Consider the following 6,724-nt stretch of genomic DNA (forward strand, 5'->3'; position numbering starts at 1 on the left):
ATATATAATCAAGTCCGTTTACGAATTAATAAATTGAGTTTATCTAATTTAAAACTCATTTCATTTAATATACGAGTTCAAATTCAAATTTAAACTTGATTTACAAACTTATGAGTCATGAACTTAGTTTATGGACAAATTACTAACGAATCGAATTCAAACGTCTCATTAAATTCTTTGGCAAACTTCTTTTCAAGATTTCATATTTACTTGAATTTATTTCATTATATATATTCTTCTTTACCTAAATAAGTAAATAAATAAATGAAAAGGGGAAAAGTTGTTTTTGTTTGCAGTTGATTATTCAACTATGTTTATTATATTAATTAATTAATTAATTTAAAGTACACTCTTCGATCCGATTCTTTGCTTTGATTTTATTTTCTTTTTCAAAGATCGAGGCTTAATGTATACCACAAATCTAAAATAGCATAGATACTTAGAATCTGAACTTAGTTGTTTTTTGGAAATTAAAGAATATGCTCATCGATCATCATCATCAATTCATCATCTATTTTAATTTGGACAACGAACAACTGATCAATATGTTCTTTTTTATTGAGCTTTTATAGTAATATTGTCAGTAATCACGAGCTCATATGCTTGGCTGTGAAGTTAAATGCTTTGTCTTTAGAAAGCAATAAGCTATCTATAGCTTATGAATTTTGGCCACTTATTAGATACCTAGGTATTCATATAGGTTAGGTTATACACACATAATTAAAAAATAAATAAATAAATTTTTACTTATTAAATATTAAAAAATATAATAAAATTTTATATATTAATCAATATTTAAATTTATTATTATTTTTTATATTCTTATGTTTTAGCATAATTCTGTTTTGGTTCTTAAGGTTTAAAGTGTCATATTTGAATAAAAAAAGGTTTTATTTAGCTTCATGAGATCAAAGTTAAATAATTAACGAAATGTTCTACATGACAACAGTACAAGAACAATGTCGATAATCTGGAGAATAAGTACAAGCTCCAAAGACACAAAATCAACCGTGGATGCATCAATACTTTTATTTATTATTTTTCTTACAATTTAAATGAAATGTTTTCTATAGAATTAAGGAGAATGATAAATAAATGTATTGATACATCCACGGTTGATTTTGTATCTCTAGAGCTTGTACTTATTCTTCAGATTATCGACTTTGTTCATGTAAGATATTTCGTTAAATTGCCGCTATCTTTCGATTTAGGAGTAGTTTGACAACTTATAGAAGGAATAATAATATGGATGCGATTTTGCGACGGTTTTATGTAGAAATTGCTGCCAAATCAATCTATTATATGAGATATTGAGATTTAAGGTTTGGATATTTTTTATTTGTAAGAGGGTTTTGTGAAAAAAGAATATAAAAATCAAAATAGGTAGATATGAAACCCTAATTATATCCTTTAAATTTCATTGATTGTCACTATTTGTTGATTCCTAGCTAGCAGCTTATTTCTGGTCAACGTAATTCAAAGACTTTGAACTTTATGTTAGTCTCCACTACGTGTGAAATGAAGTTATAAATGTAAGCTAGGTGTATGTCTAATCTTAACATTAATATTCAACTAAATACACAGGAAAATTAAACCGATTACAATTCAAAACTTCAATAACACATGAATATCTCAATATATGTAAATAACACAACTCCTAAAATATAATGGTCAGACATATAATTATTTATATATTTTTTTATTAGTTTAAATTTTTTAAAAAATAATTTAATGATATGGTATTAAAATTTTTATACACAAAAAATTTAGAGTTCAATTCTTATTGAACTTCAAAAAATAAAAATAATATATAAGACAAATAAAAAAACATATAAACAAATTTAAAAAAAATTCTTACTTAACAAAGCGTGATAGAAATATAATCATTTATGTATTCTTTTTTATCATCTTAAACCTTTAGACGTAGTAATTTTATGATAATTTATGTTCTCCACCATATTTATAATTCACTTATTTCATAATGCAATTCTAAATTAGGTAATACTAGGAAGATAATAAGATAATAATTTAAAGTTATCTTATTTAATATAATTTAACATCTATAATTTTATACATGTAATATTCATAATTACACATTTATATCTAATATGATTCAACTATTTAAGAAGTAATTAACAAATACAAAATAATAATAATAATAATAATAATTATAATTATTATTATTATTATTATTATTATTATTATTATTAAAAAATGCAAAATAAGTAAGAAAACTTTGGAATGCTTTGTAATGATTTCTTAGAGATAATAGTCCATTTGATCTCTGAATTTGCACACAAGATTTAATTTAGTCCCTGAAATTTTAATTATTTTTATTTAGTCTTCAAACTTTGTGAACATGATTCATCATATTAGTCCTTGAACCAATTTTCGAGGTACAAACGTTAATAAAATATTGATGTGGACAGCTGGATGCTATGTTAGATGCTGTGAAATAAGTATATTTTGATTTTAGCACTCAAATAGCCCAAAAACATAGTAAATGATGTTTATTGAAATTTTTTCTCAGAAGGCAAATGATAAAGTGTTATTTTTTGGCTATTTGAACACCAAAATAAAAAATGTATCATTTTACAAGTTTTAACGTGACATTTATTTATCCATATCAAAGTTTCATTAATATTTTTATATTAAAAATTGTCCCCAAGACCAGTGTGAGACACATTTGCAAGTTTTGAGATTAAAAATAGGCAATTGAAACTTTTAAGATTAAATTAAAATTTACTTGCAAAATTTTGGACCAAATTAAATATTAATTTAATTTACTATTGTCTCGTAAATATTTTTGTACAGCAACACTAAAAAGATAATAATTTAAAATTATTTTATTTAACTTAATATCTATAATTTCATATTTATAATTATACAGTTATTACATTTAATATTATTCAATTATTTGAACAATAAATAAATAATACAAAATAAGATAAATTATAATTAAATAATATAAAATAATTAATTTTAAGCCGTTTTAAAATTTAATAAACTATTATTTTATTCTCTTTCAAACATTCTTATCTCTCTGCAAACTAAAAAAACTCTCACCAAAACTCAAAAGGTCTTAATAAGGCGATGGTATTAATGAAGAAATTAAATTAATAATAGATAAATAAAGAAACAGCTTACCGGACATAAAATAAGATGAATAAGCTACTACCTGTAGTTTTAATTACAATAATACTAAAGAATGGTTCAGCAAAAAATTAGTCAAATATTTTTTGATAAATTTAAAATTTTTATGTGGATGATACTTATGCTAGATATTATGATATTTTTTTCTTTGTAAATTGGATGGTTCTAAATCTGTTTTTTGATTTATCGTATTTTAGGCATTTAGAGAGAAAAAGAAGGTAAAGAGACGAAAACTAATTAAATCAATTTCCATGATTCACGTTACAATGATACTGAACATATCTTATTTTAATTTAAATGTAGTGAAACATTTAATAATCAATATTTTAAATTATAAATAAATAAAACTAATTATTATATTTATAATTAACTAAATTATTTTATTTTTGACTGATTTAAAATTGGTTTTTATATACTATTCTTTTTAATTATTCACATACAATATATTATAAGGTGATGTGGGCCAAACCCTAATTCAACAATACCATGCAAAGAATCAGGAACATAGGACAACCAGTAAACCTACATTTATAGTTAATTAATCATATTGATTTTACACTAATTAAATATTTTTAGGGACCAATATTTATATGACCCTTGACCAAACCTGGAACTTAATTGTGACCAATTAGCATCCCCCAATCCTAATAAGCAGTACTTAGTTATACACACTCCAAGATATAATTAACATTTGTTTATAGTAATACTTAAAATAATCTTACCTTAATTAATTAGTATTTGCTTAGATTAGTGCTCTCTCTCTCTCTCTCTAAACTCACACACTTCACACGTGCACCATGCATCTTCATTATTATTATTATTATTATTATTAGATAAAGTTTTATTTATATTTATTAATAGATTATTTAGATATACATAAAAATATTCTATAATTTAAGTATAAATATGATACTCCAAAAATACTTTCATGTGTATCTTTATTATGATAAAAAATTATACATTCTAATTTAAATAGCATAATTTACTATCCTAACGAATTAGAATACATAATTTTCTATTCTAGTAAAGATATACGTGAGAGTATTTCTTATCTTAAAAAATATAATTTACAATCCTAACAAATTAGAATGCATAATTTTCTATCCATTAATAATATTGTATTTAATTTTTATTTTTTTTAATTTATTTAAAATTATTGAACTCAAAATATTACTTTAATTCAAACCAATCACACTCTGGTATCATGCACCTATACATATGCATGGGATGTGATCCAATAAGAGAGGGGTTTCAGCAGCAAATTATAAATTAATTATAAAAAATTATCCCCTATCAATAATAATAATAATTTACTTAATTAATTATAATTCATGATCACCTACTACTTAGCTTCAGCATGACTTCATTATTTGTGGCTTCAGCTTATTAATTAATATTATAATTGGTTGACGCGCATATATATTCACCTTATTATTATTATTATATATGATATATTGTTGTTGTTAATAAATTAAATTAACAAGTGCTACAAATATATAAGTACAAGTGCATAAGTTCATGAATTAATAGTCAACAGCTGTAATGCATGGATAAGCTTAGCTACTATGCATGCATTTTCAACCAAACTCTTTGTAGTTTTCTCTTTTCTTAATTTAGATGGATCCAAGAAATGTTTTGGTCGGAATAAATTTTAGTTTTTAGTAGCTAGCTTCATGCATAAATATTATTTATCATATAAGAATTATAGTACATACATATAGAAAAGACTGATCAACAGAAATTGAAGAATTAATTAAATAAAAGATTATTACAAAATACAACACAAATTAATTAAAAACCCAATAGAATAAAGCCAGCAATAATGTTTCATTTTATAGGTTTTATTAATATCCAAAAAATTTTGTTAGGCAGGTTTGGTTTAATTTCTTTCTTGTCAATGGGAAGAGTAGTGATTTTAGATAATAATCAAGGCTGAAGAGAGTAATAATATTATTGAGAAAAGAAAATGAGTACTGACTAAATTACCCTTTTCTCTTATTAGAAATTAAGTGAGTCTAATTTACACTCAAAACTAATTAAAAAAATAATAATTATTTTACACTTATAAAGATTATAAGACCTTTAATTTTAAGTAATGTAAGAATTGATGTCTCTCTAAATGAAAAAAAAAAAAGAAGGAAAAGTTGTTATTTTTGTTAGATATGTGACTTGCCTTATAAGTTAGCTTTTCTGCTTTCTATTGTCAGCTTTCCAAAACTATTATTATTAATTACTTGTTCGCTATAACTGTATTTTCTCCTTTTTAAAATTATTAATATTGTCTTTTTTACTATTTCTAATCTATTAAAAAGTTAGTGTACTTAAACAAAAGATGGAGTAAACTATATATAAAAAATTAGAATGCTAATGAATTTATCTAGAAATAATTAATGAAATTAATTTGTTGTACTTACAAAAGATGAATAAATTATTATTTATACTATTAAAATTTAAAATATTAATAAATATATTGATAAATAAAAATATTGTTTAGATACTTTTATTATATAAAAATTATCTTTCGTAAATACTATATAATTTTGTTTATTTATAAATAAATTCATTAGCATTTTAAATTGGTAAATTTCCACCGACATTCACAGAAAATATAAAGCATGGTAGCACCCTATAAACTGTGAAGCACACTTATAACTTGACCACTTAGCCAATTGGCTTAATTAGGTAATGAAAAGACAACTATGTATTTATCAAATATTAAGAAATTAAATACTATATTAATTATTTGACAAGTACAACTCCATTTGCACAAGTGTATGTGAAAAATGCAAAACCGGGACATAGTTTTTGTCTCATAAGGAACTGTGGAAAAATAATATTTTTTAATTTGTACCTATTAGTTGAGTCTTTAGAGCCGTAGAAAATTAAAATAAGAAAAATCCCAGAAATTCAGAAAAATTTTGTTTTTAAATATTTATTTATTTATTATGGTATAGTCCTTTTTTATGAATGTTGAGCAGCTTTAGGGAATTATAGGTAATCATATGACTATGCCATTGACGGGACTTGAGAATTGAAACAATTAGTAATGGTTGGTCGTGTCTTAATGTGGACATAAATAATTTGCAAGTTGCAAATACTAATAGCTTAGTTAGTAGTTACTAGCTATATGAACATGTTAGCCAAAACCAGTACATAGATTTTTATTTGTATATAGTAGCTAGAATGAACCTCTTTATAGTTTATATGTCTATGATGGTTTTCACCAAATCAAGTTGCTTGATGGGGATGGAAGTTGTGTCTATAACTATAAGGTCCGTGCAATGAATCCTTTGCAAATACTCTGAGTAATTTTGAGCAATTAGTAATTATTGTATATTCAATGTAATTAATATATGTGTGTGTGTGTGGATATATGGATTGAACATCAAATTGTCAATGTATTTCATACGCATTTCTATTGATTCCTTTAATTATATATATTTTGAGCTAGAATAATTCTTTTGAAGTTTAAGCAGGGAATTAATTTTTCTAGTTAATATTAGTTAATTTTTTAAAATTATATTTTTATTTTAAATTTTAAATTCTAAGGCTTTTAAAAAATCAGAGTTAA

This window comes from Arachis duranensis, chromosome 2, assembly GCF_000817695.3.
Source record: "Arachis duranensis cultivar V14167 chromosome 2, aradu.V14167.gnm2.J7QH, whole genome shotgun sequence".
NCBI classification, from domain to species: domain Eukaryota; kingdom Viridiplantae; phylum Streptophyta; class Magnoliopsida; order Fabales; family Fabaceae; genus Arachis; species Arachis duranensis.